Source organism: Seriola dumerili, unplaced genomic scaffold (genome assembly GCF_002260705.1).
Source record: "Seriola dumerili isolate Sdu_G_001 unplaced genomic scaffold, Sdu_1.0 BDQW01000138.1, whole genome shotgun sequence".
Taxonomy (NCBI): domain Eukaryota; kingdom Metazoa; phylum Chordata; class Actinopteri; order Carangiformes; family Carangidae; genus Seriola; species Seriola dumerili.
In genome coordinates this window covers 3,405,100-3,426,681 of record NW_019174393.1, presented here as the reverse complement: position 1 = coordinate 3,426,681, position 21,582 = coordinate 3,405,100, and the positions used below count along the sequence as shown (strand labels likewise).

At 41.4% G+C, this 21,582-nt stretch overlaps 1 protein-coding gene across 1 annotated transcript in view; it reads left to right on the top strand.

Annotated features, from left to right (window-relative positions):
* Positions 1-21,582, top strand: part of LOC111225043 (plexin-B2-like) — a 176,042-nt gene that overhangs the window by 39,535 nt on the left and 114,925 nt on the right. The window contains exon 2 of the mRNA XM_022749789.1: positions 12,901-12,958. The gene's annotated coding sequence lies outside the window, so the exon portion shown is untranslated. The remainder of the gene's footprint in view (positions 1-12,900; positions 12,959-21,582) is intronic.

Genomic DNA, 21,582 nt, shown 5'->3' with positions numbered 1-21,582 from the left:
CAGATAACGCTCAGACATGTGTTCCCTTGTAAACATGTGCCCCCGTGCCAAGTTGTAAAGTCGGGGGTTAGGACGTGTTGACAGTTCTCTGCGGTTCTCTTTGTCCAACACAACAGGGGACGGAGATCATTAATATTTTCTTCCCGTTTTGGAAAATTGGTTGTTGTTGATATTTGTTTGGATGTTACATAAGGAAGCACAAGGAGGGGAACTTATCCTCCAACGATTGACATAACATCAAGGATAAATATTGTTGCCGTGGTTACTTGCATCCTAATACAGGCTAAACACAGATGTTTAAACTGTTTACCATCTGATACATAAACAACTGCCTTTGTATATTTAAATTAATATTCATTGCATTGAACTAGATTTTAATGTTAAGTCAATTTAAACAACACAGTGTCCTTATATACATGATTCTGCTGGCAGATGATAAGCTGTAATAATGTAAAACCTATCAGTGGTGCAAGGTTAAGCCGTTGTATCAACACTGTGTCAACATCTACATGTTTGCTAGGAAACCCAAACATAAAGATTGTTTATGTCAAGTTTATGTAGGTCATTGTTGTGGTGTTGCAGTTCTGCTCATTCCCCAACTTTTATGTCTTCATGTTGAGTTTTTGTCTTCTCTGGATGTCCACACCCCTAACACAGTCCTGCCCCGCTACAGTACATGGGAAAAGGGAAAGCCCCTGTGTTCTCTGAGGAAAACTGCATGGCTGTGGTATGACGTACAAGTTAGAGTTAATTAGGACCAGACTTAAGTTCTCTGCATGACTGCAAAGGACAAATGACCTCCGTAGGAACCTTCTGTGGTTCTTTCCTTCCTCTGTCTGCTTGTCTTTGACAGGCCTTTCTTTTTATTATCATTATTATTATTATTCTTAAAAGAAAAGAAAGAACAAATGTAACACTATTACACAAACAAACATCTTACGGAGACAAATATACATATTAAAATCTTATGGTGACTTAAAGCTCCTTATTTTACACTTTTCCTGTGTTTTATTTTGAAGTGTTGATCCATAAAAAGATATATTTGTGTCTTTAAGAACCAAAAACCATCTCAATGTAGATTTACATCTCCTCTCTCAGGCTTCTCTCTGGAGCTCTAGTAACAACAGGTCAGTGAGCCAATGAGAAGAGAGGAGGCTCTGAATCTCTCCTCTGATTGGCTGACTGTTTTCTGAGTGGTTGAATAAAAATATGTCAGATTTCTAAGAGAAACCAAATCCTGCAAAGTTGGATGGTGGGTCCAGGGGGGCTGAACTTTGGTATGGCTGAGAGCGGTCACTCCTTTGTTGTGACATCACAAAGTTACAGGAAGTCCTGACAGCTCGTTTTAAGGTTCATTTCCTGAATACAGGCTGTGTTGAAGGCCGAATCATTTCATTGCAGGAGATTCACTCCTCATCAGATCTGTAGTTAGTCCATAGTTAATACTAGTCCCTGTGACGTCCTGGATTTGCATATTTTAGTCATCAGACAATAAATCCATGAAAATAACGTTAGCCGCAGGTTTGTAGGTTAAACTTACTTTTGTACATTTAAGTTAAACTCACTATATTAATTCATAAAATGCTTTGTTTTTTCGCTTTGCTTATGAAATTGTGTTTAAATTTAGCTTCAAGTAGCGTTACCAGGTCTGACCCAGATCCACCGGCTGTGCCGTTTTCCTCCTCTGGGGATTTGTGCAGGGTTATAAGGTAGCAAATAAGAAACAAATAGAGAGCAGATAATATTTCTCTGTCCTGACCTCTGCTGACTCATCCGAGCCTTTTGCTCAGACTGTGACTTTGTTTATTGCCTTTTTTCTGTCAGAGGATTATGGGATTTGCTTTTTCTCAGTGGACTCGATGATACATAACAGCAGAAAACGGCAGAATGAGAGTCACACGCTTTAAATGCGCACCATATGATGAAATGCAATGGTGCGGTCACGCGACCCATTTTGATGCTTATTCCTGCATCAACATTTCTGCTTTCATGTATGAAAGAGAAGTGTGTTTGTTTTTAGAAATCCTTGTTTTTCGCCTTAGGGATATGACTGAGTCAATTTTAATGGCGGCCTCTTTTTGTCTTGCATTAAAGACAAAAAGTCTTTGTTATCACATTGTCATGCAGCTGTTTGCCGGTGGCTAATACAGGAGGAGGGATGTTCAGTGGCATGTTGATTTGCTTTCTTTATCATCAAAGTTAAGGAGTTCTTTCACTGGTTTAACATTGATCTGAAGAGGGTTAGCAGTGATCTGCTCTGTGGAAGCTAATCACACTGGGCTTCTTATTGATTTGGAAGTCTTTTGGTCTATTTCTTAAAAGAGTGCTGCAATACTTTTAATTAGATTTATCTGAAAAATGATAAATCCTTGTTAATGGTGTGATTTTATAGCCTGTAGATTCACAAGTCGTTTCTTTAAAAGGATCTAATATGACTTTAAACATGGACAAGCAGCATAGAGCTAAAACAAACCTCTGGAACGAATAACTGAGGTGCTATTTGTAAGCTTTGTTATTGCTACATAGCCAATACTAGCATTAACAGCTGTGTATGTACCAGTCTTGCCTAAAGCTTCAGCCATTGTTCACTTTACAAGACAAGAGGTTATAATACGTCCTCTGAGCAGCTACTTCTTCAGGGGAGACTGGACGCTGCAGTGACTCGGTATAGGAAAGTAATGAGATGGGCTGACTGGGCCAGAGCTAGCTGGTTAGCATGCGAAGTTCAGTTGAAGAAAAGAAGTGATAGTTTCTTTCCACCTTTTAGAGACAGCTCTTGGTGAGTAAAGGAATTAAGTTTGATGCTGAACTCAAGTTTTTTTCTAGTCTGGTGAGTAAACAACTGCTAATGCTAATGTTAGCTATGTAGCAATAGCAAAAACAACTCCTTCAAGTGCTCCTTTGTGTCCAACTTGGGCTTCCGTCCTAAACTATCTTCTGTTTCTTTTTAACATTTCCATCCGCCTTAACATTAGCATGCTAAACTAAAATGGTGGACATGGCAAACGTTAAACCTGCTAAACAAAAGTAGGTGAGCATCTTACTTGTGAGCATGTTAGCATGCTGACATTAGCATTTAGCATGTCAAGGCATTGCTGCGTCTGTATGTAAGTATGGCCTCACATAACAGCTAGCTGGAAAGTCCTATAACTTTTTAAAATGTGTTCTTGCACTTTTAATTTGTAATTTTATGCCAAATGCTAAGTTTCTTATTCGCAGTATAAACAAACTTATTTTATACCCAGTGTAGCTGATGTCTCACAAAACTGTCACATTTAGCTGCTTTTCATTTATAGTTTCAGTCCAGTGTCAGAGCTGCTGCATCCTGAGATAACTCCATTGTAAATGTTAATATGTGATAACATGGACCAACGTGGTAATAAATCACCCAGTGATCAGTCAGTAGTTTCTATAATTGCAATTAAAAATATGTCGGATCAGGTGAGTGAATCAGGTCATTTTAGGATAAGACTGTTTACAGTGCAGACACTGGTCTCTGTGTGTCCCGGCTTAGTCTTGCTATTGTATAAAACTGTGTTGACTGACATCAGAAAACCTTGTAAAACTTCAGGAACATTAAAAAGGTGGGAACACAACACGTATTAATGTCAGTGAGATTAAATGTTGAGAGAAGTCACTAAAATCCAATTTATGAATAGCTGTCAAAGAGCAAATCTATACTCCAAAAAATAAAAGTCTGTTGGCCTATCTGTTTTAAAATCTGATCTTTCTGTCCCATCCAACTCACTGGAACAGCACAATGTACATTTCTTAAAGATGGATTTTCAAGGTTGAAAGATGAGTTCTGTCCTTTCTTCAGGTTAACCTCTGACTGAATCTGCTCTGAAAGGCCATTTACTCGTCACGGTCACAGAGGACTGTTGATCGGCGTTGTGATTTTTGTAAACTGTGGTTCTTTCTTGGTGGATCCTTAGAAAGATAAAACTAAAGTACATCACACCAGGCCTTGTCCAGCATTATGTGTCTTTTGTTAAAGGATGTATTTAGGAGTTAAATCAGCAATGTCCTCTCTAAATCATCAGGAAAGAGGTTGTTCTACTTGTACCTTGACACAACAGATACTCACACAGTAGCTGTTTGTTACCAAGTCATCCAGAGTTAAAGGCTACTTTCGCTTTGAATGATGATTACTGCAAAATAAAAAGACTGTGCCTCCTAATAGATGATAGATCAACTACAGGCCATAATTTATGAAGAGAATGTAAACAGATCAGCATCTGTTTTCCCTGACGAGACAATTTGTTTGACTCACTGCAGACGGTCAGCACAAAGCCTCTGTGGAAAACAACACAGCATTTATTAGTCACTCACAAGCTCTGCTGTTGTGACTGGCACTAAAACCACAAAGAAAACATATCCTTTAAATCTGATTAAAGTGTCTGCTAGGATCCGCCCAGGTGACCGTTTCCCCCACAGAGAACCAGGGTAGTATTAATAATCTCCAACATAAATTCATGTAATCCATCAAACTGTGTCGCATCCGTCATAGCAGAGGTGAACCACTCTGACTGCATGTTTGGTTGAAGTGATGTAGGGTTGGAATATTTCCTCTGCTTGTTAGACATTTTCACCACCGTAGAAAATCAATAGGCACCTTGTGGAAAGTTCTCAACAGAGGTAATTACATTTGTGTCCTGCCCATACACTCCTCTTGCTCTTCATGTGAACATGAGCCCTTATGCCTGATAAGCCAATAAAGTGTGAACTTGTGAGGGCGTATTATATCCTCTAACCCGGCACCAGTAATTTTCCTGCATTCTTCATGCAACAAAAACACCCGTTGTTCGGCTCCAGGTGGTAAAAATACAGGAAATACACACACATCTTTTGTATTACTGAACACACTGTAATGTAAAAAGACAAGGGTTGTATTGATGATGGACTATTGGACTATAAACTACTGACTGGTCAGCGAGAACCGTCACTACTGTGTCATTGTTGTGCGAGACGGGACTTTCTGAACAAACCCGCCAAGTGACTATTCAGGCTGGGCAATATCAGTATCAGGATTATTTCAAACTGTTTTCTTGAAAATGACCAATGAATGATTAGTTACTTACTTTAGTGATTAAATCTGACTTAAATTGACTACTTTGTGTTTGGCGTCGTCTTCACCGAAGCCGAAATGTGCCGAAACGACGGACACAACGTTTCTTTGAGGTACAAGCTGCTTGGGTTGAGGCTCGGTGTTCGCGCTTGTGTCGTCCATATCGCCAGCTTTGCTTTGAGTGGACATGGACGGAGCTGAACACTAGGTAGTATTATTTTTTAAGGGGTATGAACTGAATCAATTGACATGAGCAAGATCAAGTCGCTGAGAGGATCCAAGCGAGTAGAGTCGAGTCAAAATCAGTCGGTACTATGCGGCGGAAAAATGCCGTCTGTTCGCCAGCTTGTGGCTAATGTGTTCTGTCTATTTTTTGATGATGTGCAGGTAGCGCACAACTGGGAGTTTCTATGCCGTAAAACATCTGCCTGCTGCTGATTGATCACAGTGGTGAGAGCGAATCAAAATAGTAAAGTTGAAGGCCAAAACAAGTGGAGTATTGGTGGGTGCATCAGACCGAGCGACCACTTTCACATTTGATGTTTTGTTTATGTAAAAAAAAATATATATATTTCTTTCTATTCCTCGGAGCACTGCAACATTACATCGTAGATTTCACTGTGGGATGTATCGGTGTCCTGCGGGCGCGGACCGTGTGGTCGCAATATCCTGGGTCCTGATACAATCCGGTATCTGTGTTGCATATCATCTCTCTCTCCTCCCTCCATATTTCTCCCTGCGCTCCACTCCCAACTATCTGAAAGATAATAATAATGAAATAAAAAAGTCAGTTTAACAAAAGCGTCATGTTGTTACAGTATATTACTGCCACATGTCCAGGCTTTGTTGCAGTCGACTTGTTATTTTCAAGAGTTTAAGACTGACTGGCTCTGCAGCATATTCCCAGTGAAATCATAATGTTGCATTCTGGCTCTGGGAAAATGGTGTGTGTGCGCAACCACTTGGCTTCAGTCTCTGTGGTGTGTGTGTGTGTGTGTGTACGCAGTCTGGTTTGCTGAACCAGGTTGAGCCGCTGCACTCGTTGCTCTTCAAAGGCCTGCCATAAAACCTCGGGATCTTAATCGGATGCTGTTCAGACTACACACTGTAATTATGTCCCAACAAATTCCTGTCTACACACTCCTATAGAAGAAGGTGTGTGTGTTTAAGTGTGTGTGTGTGTGTGTTGGTGGGTGGAGGGTGGTCGTTTTTGTGTACAGTTGATGTCTCTTTGGGGGCTTTATAAGCTGCATGTTATATCACGTTAACATTGTGTTTAGGCTATTGATGTTTGTGTGTGATGCTGGTATAATATTTACACAGATGTTTGTGCATATGTATGTGTGTGTGTGTGTGTGTCTTTGCGTGTGTGTGTGTGTTTGCAGCTTATCTTTTCCATGCTCTTCTCACCAAGTTTCTTTGGTCTCAATTGGATGTGAAAGGAAATCCCATGTCTGCAAGGCTTCCACTGCAGGCACAGACCTGTGTGTGTGTGTGTATGTGTGTCTGGAGTGATGTGAGTGTGTGAGTGTTGTCGAGTGTGTAGAGTGTTGTGAGTGTGGTGTGTGTGTGTGTGTGTGTGTGTGTGTGTGTGTGTGTGTGTGTAAAGCCTTTACCATGCCACAGTGGATTAACCACACAGTTTGAGCAGTAACAGTGAGGCTGTGAAGGAGAGATTCAGAGTGAAAACAGACCATGAACCAGATAGACGATGGGAGGAAGAGAACCAGTTCGAGATTGATGGGAAAAGGTTTTTAATTCCAAATCACAACATATTTGTAGAGGAAAAAAATATTAACCACCACTGTTAATTAATCCCAAATTCCAAAACACTGATTATTCCAACCTCAGACTGTCTCTGTGTTGTGAGCTCCACTCTTACAGCGACTGTCACATTTCTGCATAATGTGTTTAAGATAAGGTGATCCCTTTGGAGACGTTGGCAAGCAGAAAACAAAAAGGCTTCTTCAGACTAATATTAATAGATTGTTGCTTTTTTTTTTTTTTTTTTTCTGACGCTGCCAATAGCTGATAATTTTTGTTTAAAGGATTATTCCACGGAAAATCTGTCTCTCTGAGCACCAGTTACCAAATACCTACAGTAAGTCACCTCGCATGATACCGCCCAGCCATGAAGTGTTTGGAACAAATTAAAAATATGCCGCCATCAAATGTTCCCAGAGCCCAAGTTTACATCTTTATTTCGCTTGATTTCTCCACCAAACAGTCAGAAACCCAAACATAAGACATTTTAAAATGATATAAAACAAAGCCGGGAAGCAAATTCCCACATTTGAGAAGCTGGAACTAGAGAACGAAGGACTTCTTGGCTCGATACGTGACTTGAAGTTTGAGGTTGTTTTTTGTTTTGGTTTTTTTTGGGGGTTTTTTTTGTTGTTGGAGGAATTTGAGTTTCCAGACCAGCTGCCATCATTTTCCACCCAGAAATTCTGAGGCAAAGACCAGCAGCAGCTCAGTGAGCATGATATTCATCCGCATTTGTGTGAAAAGAGTAAGTGGAAAACTTTCCATCAGACATTGTACAGCCCACTTTTAAGGGAATCTTTCTCCAGCAGAATTAATATTGATCCTTGCCTCAGTGAAGGCAGCTTGCAGCCATGTCTGTCCAGGCTGGGTCCCAATTTCAGAGAGAGGGGGGGGGGGGGCATCCTTCGGAGGCTGCATTTCAAGAGCGATTGCATCAAAGCGGCGTGACTGGACTGTCCGATTGCGAAGGCACCTTTCAAATACGGCCGAAAAATGCGTCCTCCTTTTCCTGGGCAACACCTACCCCAAGATTCATTGAGTGCCGGTAATGACCTTTGACCGGCAAATTATAACCAGTTCATCCTTGAGTCCAAATGAAAGTTTGTACCAGATGTAATGAAATGTCCCAGAGGCGTTCTTGATATATTGCATCCGTGAGAATTGGAGAGATGTGAGGTCACAGTGACCTCGACCTTTGACTGTTGAGCACCAAATTCTAATCAGTTCATCCTTGAGTCCTAGTGAATGTTAATGCCAAGTTTTAAGAAATTCCCTGAAGGAGTTCCTGAGATATCGCGATCATAAGAATGGGATTGACGGTCAGACCGTTGGCGGCGTGGCGTGGAGAAGGCGAAAACTGTGGCCCGGCATGTGAAGGCAACTTATCGTGCATCAGTGAGAGGGATGAGATCAAGATGTTGCATTGGAATAAATTATAAAAGTGGTTATTGCTCAGTTCTACAGTGAAAATGGAGACTGTTTAACATCATCACCGACACTGGTTTTATTTTTTTTCTTGGAAAAATTGGTCGGCAGTTAACGAGTCCACCCAGCTCGGCAGCGACTCAGGTAACTTTTTGATCTACGTTCAAACATTAGTTAAGTATACAGTGCGGTTTCACCACGTTTCATCATTAATTGCACATTGTGATGCTGTACTTACCTCGACCTGGCAGCTGCTCGCCCTCCTCCCCGCTGTTCAATGAGGCAGCGGCTCCGTGCGAGTCATTAAAGGGAGAGAAAGCTCAGCTGCACAGCCGTCAGCTCACTGTACCGCCCTGCTCTCATGGCTGGCATTTCTCAGATAAGAACCAGCCAGCAAAACTGATTTACAAGGCTCCTCTCCTCCCTCTGTATGAGTCTGTGTGTGCGTGTGTGTGTATGTATGTGTGTGTGTGTGTGTGTGTGTGTGTGTGAGACAGTGTGTTTTCGTTGATTTAAAAGACTCAAAGTGTAATAAACCATCATGAAATACTCCAGCAGCAAAAACACATCAAGCTGCAAATCACATCACAGCATTCAACACTCGTTCTCCATCTGTCATACAGCAGAGGTGTGTGTGTGTGTGTTTTTGTGTGTGTGTGTGTGTTTTTGTGTGTGTGTGTGTGTGTGTGTGTGTTTACAGTATATGCAGGTTTCAGTTTGCACGTTGAAAAATATCTCTTTCTTCCACCCCTTTTTTTTTTTTTTTCCCAGGGTGTGTATTATGTTTCTTCTCTGGTGTTCCTGCAGCTTATAGGGTGTATATGTTTACTTCACTCCCATTTCTCTTAACACTCTCATACTTCCCCGTCTCCCTCCGTCTCTCGGCAGCAGTCATTTGATACAGGCGTCAATATTACAGGGGTGGGGAATTCCAAGAATGCAGGAGTTAACTCCTTGTTTTATTGGATTTTGAGCCACCAGGGCTTTTCTGAATACCATCGGTTCCAGAGCATCCTCATAGAGCAACTCGACACCGAGGAAGAGGAAAGTGTTTATTTCACTCATCCCCCCGGGTTGAAGGTTTTTCACTCCGACCACACCTTGCACAGTGATGTCACAGTGCACTGGCCACACCCTGAGTACACTTGTTAGCAAACAGTTGCTTACCTGCACATTCCTCTCTTGTGGCTCTGTTTTTGGTCTCAACCACTTCCTGAGGGAAATCTGTGTCTTTAGCTGCTAAATGATCCACTGTTATCACCCTGCTCTAACTAAGAGAGCAGTGAGATTGAACCAAAACAGTGAACTGTGCTAAATTTAGTAGCCTACAGCTGTTACTTCAATGCATCATATGCATATTTAAAGGTCCCATATAGTATAAATGTCTCTGTCCATGTGTAGTGTGATTATAGATCAGGTCTAGCTTCTATATTAATGCTGTGAAAGTATCAAAGCCTCAGTCCACAGAGAAATGCACACAGCCTGTATTCAGAAACTGAGCCTTAAAACCAGCCGTCAGGACTTCTGTAACTTTGTGATGTCACAACAAAGCAGTCACCAAGCCCCGCCCACCTGGACCCACCATCCAAACCTTGCAGGATTTGGTTCCTCTGACTGTTTACCTGGAATCTGCTGTATTTTTATTACCCCATATATATATATATATATATCTTTAAATGAAGATTTAGGTGAATCTAACTAGGGCGTTATTTCTGTAAGCCGTCATACAACAGCTTCTATAGCTACATCTTGTTCCTGCACAGGGAAATTATTCATGCTTCACGATCCTGGCTGCTAAACTAATTATTAGGGCTGTCACTTTTCCAAAAAGTCAACTTCAAAATAGTTGAATTCAATGAACCTGTGGTCTGTTTGATGCAGCTCTGACCACACCCTGCAGTCAAGGGTAGGGTGTATTAAACACTGAGTACACATCTCTCTGACTAGGTGAGAACTTTTGAACAAAGATTTTGACTGTTGTTTACTGACTCTATAAGGAAGTATAAAGATGTCTTTCTAAAATCCAAGGCCTTTGTGGTGTTGTTGAAGACATTTTGTTTGTCGCTTGTGTGTTTTGCTCGTCAGAAACATCTTCACATTTGGATGCTGTAATTTTTCCTTAAATAGTCCTGAAATTTGTGGAGCGTTCAGCACATCACTCTGTCCCTCTATGTAAGTTTTCTTGTTGCTGTCGGTTGTTATTGTCTATTTAGGTTGGAAAAACATCATTAAATCATTAAATCTGAACTAAAAAAAAACATCCCAAGCTGTTCTTTGGGGTTACAAAGCTTTGGTGCAACTCTAAAAGGGTGTTGGAAAAGCGGCAGAGACAAAGTTAATGGTGCGTTACATAAAATAAAGACAGTAAATATCTCAAATATGTAATCATCCTGTCATCCTGTCCTCTGTTATAGACTATTTAATAAAGGAAAGAAATTACTGGCGCAGTTATTATCTCCATGTGTCTGAACGGTTCTATCATTCAATTCTAAATAGAAAACTCAAATCTCTCCCATATGGCTGTCTTGGACTCTTCAGGGAAATGTATGAAAATGTTTAAATAGCCGCGCTATAGAAAAACAAACACTTGTAGTTACTTTACAAATGACTATATAGACTCAATGAGACGCAGAGGCACGAACTGCCGCTGCTCCTGAATCCTGGGGAGTTCACTAAGTCCCACGGATATTCTGTGCTGCGATACAGAAGGTTGTATTTACCACTGGGTAGATGCAGGAGTGATTGGCAGATGGATGGATGAATGCATAATATCCAGTTAATTAAAGAGCGAATATAGTGTAATCCTTCCAACCTTCTCTCTCTTCTTTTTGTTTTTCCCTTTTGTCACCTCGAACTGAAAGAGGAATAAAATGTTCTCCACTGGAAATGTAGCTGGACGTCCGGTTGGGGTTGACAACCAGTGGGGTGGATGTCCAGGATAAACAATGGATCTGCCAAGGATCAATTCCCCTTTTCACTTATTATTGACTCTGTTGTGTTGGATTGGAGCAGCAATTGATCGAAAAGTCACTCTACAGAAGGTGAATCAGCAACTGTCTTGGTAATGGATTGATCATTAGATATTCTCTGGTTCCGGCTCATCAGACGTGAGGATTCGCTACTTTTCTCTCTTTTTATATCGTTGTAAACTGATAAACTTAATAAATAATAGACACTATGTAGACTCACAACTAAACCTGTGTGCACCCATAAAGACCACAGTTGTAGACAAGCCCTTAAACATCCGTTTGCACAACAATACTTGATGCTAAACTGCAAAAAGAACAACACAATCAGTGAAAAATTGTAAACAGCTTAAACAAAACAATGTTTTACTCCAGGGTTTTAGTTTCAAGAATCAGCACTTTCAGCAGCGACCACTAATGTCTTGAATCAATAAAACCTGACACGTATCCCATAAAGTGTATAATGAAACTGACCTGGTCCTGATTTTAAACATTTTCTATCATCTCTGATGAAAAAGGTACCAGTGCACTGATGGATGATTTTTTTGATATTCGGTTCCTCTGTAGACTTCACCTGATTTAACCCAGATGAGCCTGATGAAGATTTAATTATCCTTAATAAATTGTATTTTTGGGAGCATGTAGTCAGTGTGTGGGGAAACTATTTCTCTCCAATAAACATAACAGCTTTAGAGTACTACGCAGCCTTGGCAGGAGTATCAATCAATTTCCCACCTTCACGTGTTTCATATTCACTGCAGTAAAAGCGGGAACCTCGGTGCCAGAGCCGGTCTTCATCTCGCCAAACTCTTCACCGTTAGCTGTTGCGCTTTGAAGTCGAGGCGCGATCCTCATTGTGTGAAGCTCGATGACAACTGGTCCTGGATCAGGACGGCGTGCCGCGGAGACGCGAAATCAGTTTAATCGGTGGTAACTGTGGAGCGTCGAGCACTGCGAATATGAGGTTGATCCTCCCGACAGACTGTGCAGTGGAGTGTTCTGAGTCATGGGTGATTGGTGGTAGCGTAGGTGGTTGATTAGTTTGGTCCAGATTACATGGACCACTAAAAGTCTGATTAGACTGAGTCATAGAAAAAAGAGTCGGAGTGTTACCTCCATTAAGTGCAATTAGCATCTATATGTGTGTGTGTGTGTGTGTGTGTGTCCTACTTTGTCGAGTACTCTCCCCCCACTGTCTCTTTGAACAGAGACGGTGTGTGGGAGTGTTCCCCTCTGAAGTTGACTTCCTCGTTCGTCCTCTCTCCTCAGTTTTGTAGCAGTTTCTCCGCATAATTAACCTTCTTTCAAATGGCAGTTCGTACCTCATGGCTTCAATTTAGTTAATTTGCATGTTTTAGCTCTAATTGACGGCTCGGGCCGACGAAGCTCTCACACAAAAAAAAAAAAAAACCCACGGGAGGATTCTCACAAATCTCAAATTTCAGCTGAAAATTATTTACAGAGGATTTTCAGCGGGGAGTGATGTTCAATCAGCTGCTGCTCTCTTTGTCGGCTCCGAGTGTGTGTGTGTGTCAGTGTTAATAAAGTTCTCTGTACATGGTGAAGATACTGTAGAACTCCTGTTAAGAGGATTTCTTTATTTGATGGTAATGAAGCCCAAATTTAACCGAACTAGAAATGAACGAATGAACCTTTCTGTGTGTCTTTGTGTAGGAGAGGAGACTGAGGTGGTTCATGTCATCAGACTTCAACAGGCCTGAACGCTCAACAGGTAAGGACGGAGAGTTTTATCAAGCATCATCTCGTCGTCTTGACTTCACTTTTTTACATCTGAAATCATCACACGTTCAGTGTCAGCATTTGTACTTGGGCTGAACGATGTGCAAATAGAAAATTAAAAGAATCGTATTGCGATTATTTGGCAGTCACAATATCAGTTTTTGCATTCCACAAAAAAATGTAAAAATACTGAACATTTATTGCACTTTTTGTGATTTCAATTATTTACAATACTGTATTACAGCAACTAATGATCATTTTCATTTACCGATTAATCTCCCACTTGTATTCTTGAATGACTGATTTATTATTTGGTCTATAAAACTTTAGAAAAAGCTGGAAAAAAAAAAGCAGAACATTGATCTTAGTTCGTCTCGTCTTGTCTGATGAACTGACTAAAACTTTATAATATTCCATCTACTTCAACGTAGGACAAAGAAAAGCTGCAAACGGAGGATCTCTGACAACTGAGTCACTTTTGAGGCAAAAATCCCAAAGTAGTTGCTGACGAATCAGTCAACGAATCAACTAATTATTACGGCTCCAGCATGAGACGGTGTAAGCCGTGACTGATGAATAAACAGACGACTTTTGTGAATCCCCTGAATCTCCACCCGGCGCCACTTATCCAACAGCACAGTTCAGGAAGAGGTCAAAACTCCTGCAACACTTGTAGTCTGAAGAAACAACTTTATTGTGGGATGGACGTGTTTCAGCTCGTGGCCTTCATCAGAGTCACCCGCGCTTCACCCGCGCTTCACCCGCACTTCACCCGCACTTCACCCGTGACGGGCGAAGAGTCAAAACACAGGGGAAAAAAAAAGTTGTTCTTTGTACAAGTGCTGCTGGAGTTTTGACCTCTTCAGACTTTTTCCTTTCTCCATGCAACATGACGGGATTCCCCTTAAACCTAATGACTCGATTTAGCTAATATGCTAATTTGCTAAATGTCAGCAAATTTCAAAATTATAAAAGCCAAAGTTTGTTTTTTGTTTTGTTTTTTTACCTCTGAACTCTCAAACTTCCAGCTTCTGCACATGAGCAGGTCAAGTGGGTGACTGCTGACGTTGATTAATGATTAATGGTGTGACAGACAAAGATGAGCCCACAGAAAACCTCGACAAATTAAAGATTATGACTGAACAAATTGTGTAAAGTTGTCCAAGTATCCTTCAGCTTTTTAGTTGAGTCAAGTTGTTTCCTCGTGGTCCAGCTGCAAACTTTCTGACCTTTCTTTGATTTACATAACATCAGCTTTTCTCCTTTAGTTTTACCCCACTGGAGGTGAGAATCAAAACCACGATGAAGCCGTCTTTCTATTTTCCATCCACCGCACAACTTTTCCTCGTTAGTTTTCTGTTGTGTAATGAACATCACGGCCTCGTGGGGCAGTTGGTGGTTGTTTTATTGAGAAATTCCTGCACTCAGACAAAGGACTCCTGCTTCTCTGTCTATAGGCGACGTCATATAAAATTCTCATAAACACCAGTTAATTACACTGGAGTTGCTGTGTCAACACATAGCAGCATCGCAGAGCTGCTCACCTAATTATTTGGCCGTTTAACAAACACAAACACACACATTATGTCTCCGGTGTCCGGCCTCACTGTGTGTGTGCGTGTGTGTGTGTGTGTGTGTGTGTGTGTGTGTAAAGACATGAGAGGCAGTAAGGATGATGGAGAGCAACAGGAAGACATGATACAGGAAGTAGTTCAGCTGTAATAATAAAGTGTTTATGCAACTGTGCTGATGTTTATCTTCAGTCCGATCGCAGATTATTAATATTAAACAATTTATATTTAAACAAATTAATCATATCTGCTGCTTGACACACAGCAGCGGCTCCTGTTGGGGCTTTATTTGGCACCAAACCAACGACGTTAAAAGTTTGAAACCTGCATTCTTTACATCCAGGTTTAATTGCTGGCAGTCTCGCTGGCAGACGGCTGCAGGTTTTGGCGCATTACCACAACCTGTAGATCAATGGGACAGTGTGAAGGCACCAGCAGGACCGCCGTAAATTCTCACATTAAAGCCAGAATTCAAATAACGGCCCAATAAAGGCCCGACGCTAATGAAGGTGGGGTGAAAGAAAAACATTGAGGGAATTACCTGCAGCCAACAGCTCCCATGGTGGATTCAGTCTAATGTACATTTTCTACAGCACTAAATTATCCAACCGAAATAATGTCTTCATACTATCATTATTTCCAGCTGGTTCTTCTCTTCTGTATTCCTGATGGATAGTACGCCACCAGCAGCACGGCTCATCACTTCCTGATGTTTTTTCACTCTAAAAGCCTACGTATGGAGGGAAGGCTGCAGGACTTTTAATATGAAAATTCTAAAGGAAGAGTTTCATTAATGATGTTAAATTGCATGAACTGTGGAGAACACCATGGAGTTTGTGTCAGCCGGGGAACAGTAGGAATTGTAAATAACAGTTGCACAAAACACCTTAAGTTTTCTATGTAAGTATTGTTTTATTTCTCCTCAGCTGAGGGATTTATATAACGAATGTTGCACAGAATCTCTTAAAATGTTTCCTGCGTTGAGGAAAAAAGTTACGACACTTGCAGCAGTGACAGTTAAGATGGAGTCAGTACTTCCTTACTTTGGTCACTAATGTCTTTTGTGCAGCGATTTAACTGACTTCAAGTGATTCCTTAAGTATAAGACTTTAGATACTAGAACATTTTGAGGAAACCTTAAGGAGAAGACTTAAGGGTGCGTTTTATGCAAACTTTTTTTATTTTAAGGAAACCTTGACTCAGACTTCAAGGAAAATCTTAACTTGAGGTGTTTTGTGCAACTGGCCGCTGGTTCTCTCTGGCACTGATGCGATCCAAACACGAGATAAAAATACAGCTTCTTAGCTGCTGGAGATCAAAACCTCCACAGGGAACCTTAAAGTGGTTGCTTGATGTGGTTGAAAGCTCTGGGAAAATCTATTAAATGGGCGTTGAGTTCAGATTATTTCATCAGATTTTGGTTATATTTTTAATTTGAAGGGGTTTTTTTTTTTTTTTTTTAGCTCCTGCTGCTCACCTGCTCCCATGAGGGGTTGCTACAGCAGATCACGCTCAGCTGTTTCAATGTGGCGCAGGGTTTATGTCGGATAACGAGACTGTGTTTAAGGGAGCCGGGGATCGAACCGCCAACCCACTCTACCACCTGAGCCGTGGCCTCCTAGCTGCTGATCAGGAAGCCCATACAGTATTCCATCCGCCCACTTGTGTTATATCTCTATTCACTTCTACTTTACTTATATTTCTGAGACAAGTCTCAAACGTGTAACTACACACACACACATAAGTATACTCCCACCTTCCTCTGGGAGGTGTACAGGAAAGCACGGGTTTGTTTTGCAGGAGGAAGTTCAGCACGTTTGCATCTTTATTTCTGTGTGGGTGTTTGTGTGTCTCGGAGGGGAGCTGCAGCTGTGTAAGGCTGGCTCAAAAATGTAAACTCCGCTCGCACATGTACAAGCCACACACACACACACACACACACGCTACAGAAGACAGGGACTGTCTTTATTACTGTCAACAAATGTAACAGTTTCTGTCCTGCTCCAGAAAAGTCTCTCTCTTCAGGGCTCCACAGGGCGACTGTGTCACTGTATTTGCGACTAAAAATAGATGTGAACTGTAAAATGTTTTTAGGCGCTCGTCTGTCAATTAAATGTTTTACAAAATTCAGCTCAAGCAGCCTCTATTTTCTTTTTCTTTTTTTATTTATTAAATAAGAAGTTGATAACACAATAACACTGTCACTGTCACTGTCACTGAGCCACTGTTGACTAGGCTCAACGCAGGGCGGAAGACTGGTCCTCCAGGTAGATTAAGACCCGCCCAGGTAGATTAAGATTTGTCCAGGTAGATAAAATCACAGTTTCAATTTACAATCTCACATTAGAACCTTATTTCACTGTTTTAAAGCAGATTTTTTATCAGAGCGGGGGCTAGAGGCTTCTCTGTGCTTGTGTCTACCAATGCATGCGATGCGTTCATGGAATATTGGTCAATTGTAGCATCTACTGATATTTGAGGTGTTTAGGGGACATCCGTAGATTGCAGCTCCTGATTATAACCTGCCTTACACTCTCCTCCTCTGCATGAGTCTGTGAATGCACATCAGTCACCCACCACCACTAGTAGTCGAACCTCACCCTGAGGGAGACACTGTTCTTTGTCTCTAGACGGACTCGGTCGACTTTTTTTGGCATTTAGAACCAAGAAAAACGACTTAATTATAGAGCTGTTCCTACTGTTGTAGCAGTTTAAAGTTTAAATAATTATATAATTATTAAATGAATGCAGTTTGAAGCAGAAATGATTAAAACCCTAATGTACTTTTTGTATTCAAATAAATGAAATAATGTTGCTTGTAAATGTCTCCTCATATTTCTTTATCAAGGAGACACGTTATATGATACATTTTCATTGAGCCCCAAAAGTTCTCCATTTCCATTTTTCCATACAACACAATAAAGTTTGCAAAAAGTGAAGGGGGCTGAATACTTTGAGTTCTCAGTGTGACCATGTAGAGTATTATGGACGGATTATTTGGTCCAGCAGACAGAGAGGATCTGCTTGAACTGAATTACTGCAGGCATCGCACAGACTGCGCAGAGAGGTGGTATAAAAATACGATGTTCCAAAAAAAAAAAAAAAGCCCCTGAAGTGTATCTGAGGATCCCTGCGCTGCATGCACAAGCATCCTTAGATACATCTGAAATATTGTATAACCTCCAATATTCCTTTTGTTCTGCTTCCATGTTTACACAGGTTTCATTTAATGAAAAAGCAATTCTCAATTTTCGCATGTGCTCCGAACGTGCCCTGCAGGAGAGATTCTGTGGCTGAGGGAACGACTGTGAAAAGGAAGCAATGGTGTATAAAAGAGAGATTGAACGCCTACATTTCAGCCGGGTGAAAATGATGGATGTAAGAGATTATTGTCGGTTAGTCATTTGACTTTGACCATGGGTTTTCAGAGTCTGACACGCAGGCTTCCCCTTTAATGACGGTGGGCGCAAGAGAAGTAAAACCTCCTGCGAAAATCACTGAACATCCCTTTGGTCTTTGACATTTTCACTTGTAGGAAAAAAGAAAAAAAGAAAAACTGGACTCGCCAAGATCTGAAAACATGAAAGAAGGAAAAAAAGACTCGCGCTCTTAGAAACATCAGTTTACTCAGCGATACACAACCTGGGCTGATCAAACTTTTTTTTTTTTATCCTGTTTCCAGATCTCTGCATTTACTTTGAGCAATCGTCTTAACTGATGAAATGACGGCGAAAAGTTTTAATAAACCAAAATGATATTTAAAAATCTTTTTGAGATATCCAGTGTTGCGCTGTTGATTGATGAAGAATAAAACTGAACATTTTGCAGGGTGTTACCTCTTAAACCATCTTGTTTGTCACAATATTTCCAGTCACAGTATAGCTGCCATACCTGAGAATCTTTTGCAATTTAATGCATAGTTCATACTTGACAGGCCTGACTCCTCTTCATTACACCTTAATATATTCCGGATATAGTTTGAATATTGTATCGTACTATATATATAATTCAATATTTCACTGAATATTGTATGAAGCAGCTGTATTTGAATTCAGAGGCAGTAATGTTGGAGGTGACGGATGGATGGAAACTTATGGGGAGAATAAATACATCAAGAATTAGACGCAACAAAAGGAGGAAAATGAAAATACTGACAGATTAAGGGTCACTGATATTGGCGGTATATTGGAAAAAGAACCATCATATATATATATATATATATATATATACAGGGTCCACTAATGATATAAATGAATCAGACGCTTACAATGACAGGTTGATTATGTTGGCCTTTGCGGCGGCGAGTGTGTCCCTGTGCGCCGCTCGTGAAAACTTCGCCTTGTCTGTAAATGTGCTGATGCACTTCTTCAACGGGGGGGGGGGGGGGGGGGGACAGTGATCTCTCTCTCTTATCTCGCCTCCGTTATTATATCCCGGCATTCAGATGGGTACAGCATGAGATGAGAGAATCAGTTTGTATTGAACATGGTTGAATGCGGTGCTGATGAAAGCTCATGCTGATAATAGCTTTTTCATTATGTCCTTAGCCAGGCTTGGCATTTCATTTTCTGCTGCAGAGAGAGAGAGAAGTTCTGACTCTCACTGGTGCTCACTGCTCGCCGCCGCTGCTGCTGCTTCGGGTGTGGGAGTTGTGTCTTTTGACTGTAGTTTGATTGTGTGTCATGTGGAATATTATTATTATTTTTTTATATGGCACTTCTGCTCGATTAGGCTCAGTGGCGAAACAGGGGTTTTAGGGGTTGTATTTACCCCTGAAAATAGATGCCTGTGATTGAGAGCAAGATTCTGTTTGAGATTGAAGCTGACACCTGTTGCACTTTGGTTCCCCTCAGCTGACGTTGCCTTGACTTCATGAATGGAGACTCCGTGCAAAACCGATTAATCGCCCAAACCGATTACTTGGTCGACCTCTGTTTGTAACCCATAAATGGTGTTTACAAAGTAGTTGACTGGACGGATCCATGCCAGGAGAATTAGATGAAGGAGCTCTTCAGAAGATGGATGATGACACACTATTAAATGCAATAATTTTTAGCCGGTCCCTGAGGATTGTAGTTGTCAGTCAGAATAATTGACCAGTCCCTGTTGGTTAACAGGGCTGTCACTTTTTATTTGAAATTCAAGCTTCAAAATATGTAACTTTGATCTGAGCTGATTCAGTTCAAAGTTACATATTTTGAAGCTTGTCCTCTTAAACTGAAGTGTTTCCTTGCCACTGTCACGCTAGTGCTCGCTAACGGTGAGAATTGTTGGTTCTTTAACGACTGCAGTCTAGACCTGAAAAGTGCCTTGAGATAACTTCTGTTGTGATTTGGCGTTTTATAAATAAAGATTCACTCGACTTCTTTGAACTCTATTCTTTAAGCCTATCAGAGCATTTGGAGTAGTTTACCTTGGGCTCCAGCAGAGGGCGCTCTCAAAATTCACTACCAGCTTGACCTATTGCACGTTCCATTGATCTGCTATAGCAATCGTGTGTCGTGATTGGACAATCATGACCCTGAAGCCATTTATGGACGACTTTGTGAACTCTAAAGCGACAACAAATCTGCTAACTTGCCACCCAGGTGGGGCAGTGATGGGACCAGTAAAGAGTGGAGTATCGTTAACTTTACAACCTCGCCTGACTACATAACTTTTTTTGCCAGACTCAATCCCAGGATCCTCGCCCGGGGGCTCGTTAAAAGGTCACCGGTTTATATGCAAGGATATGCAGCCCATTGGTTTTCGGAGAAGGTTGTCAGGCTAATGACGGGATTCAACGTTGCACAACAAGGTAGGGTGTAACTTAACATACTGGCGAAACGATAAAATACCAATGAGGAAGTCCAGTTTGAATAGTTCGTCCAGTAGCTTGAAGGCTGATCAGTCTGGAAAGTTCCCATGATGACAACTGTTTTCTCCTCTGTCTCTACGAGGTGAAATGACGTTGTCCTCATTACATGGTGCTTCCTCATATTTAATTAGCCAATGTTTTGCGCCGGATGATGTCACTTTGACCCTGATTCAACTTTCTTTTCTTCTGGGCCACCCTGCTTTTCTTCTGCCGGGGTCCTCGACATTGGCACCTCCACCTCAGTGACATGACTGAGGAGGCTGCACCGGGAGATATTTTCCAACTTATTTAACACATTGACAAACTGCGGTAATAAACCAAGAGAGAACATTTTTATTCACTGAAGTCACCAAAGCCCTCTGACTGAGTAATGGGCTGCCAAGGAAAAGTCATAAATTTACATGAAGGCCACGGTGTCAGCTCAGTTCCCACACCCTTTGGTTGCACAGATTGGAAGTCGTGGGATTTTGTTTACACGGCAGACACCTCTTACCTCTGATCTGCAGAGATGCCTGTTGGGAGAGGATTTTGGGGAGAGACTTGACGTTGGTGTAAGAGTCTACTTCATTACCATCCGGCCTGCTGTTCCTGACTCCCTCTTCCCTGAGGAATGTCAGTCATGTTGAGCAGAAGCAGATGTGTTTGCCCCCACCTACCCGGCCATCCACCCCTGCTGTAGAACAGTTGAGTAGAGATATTTTGCATTAAGTTTTCAGACATTTCTCCAAAAAAAAAAAAAATAAAAAATACTCTTCTGCCAAAACTGCACTTAGATGACAGCAGACCTTTCATTTGTTAATCACACTGGAGTTTTAAACTTATATTTTCTTAATAAATGATAAAAAAATCTGCCACTGGGGGGAAAAAAGACTTACTTGTTTTCACATGGTCAAGTTTATTACCAACAGTTTTGAAATTCAGTCAGTCACTAAAGGCCCTGCTCACACCAAACAATGGCGCAACAAAACAGGCGGTGCTTGTTGATAAAGCTAGATAATAACCTAAGGTGGGCGGTGCAGTGGTTAGCACTGTCGCCTCACAGCAACAAGGTTCTGGGTTTGAATCTGCAGTTTCCCCCCCGGTGCTCCGGCTTCCTCCCACAATCCAAAGACATGTACGTTAGGTTAAGTGGCGGCTCTCAATTGCCCGTAGGTGTGAATCTGAGTGAGAAAGGTTTGTTTGTCGCTA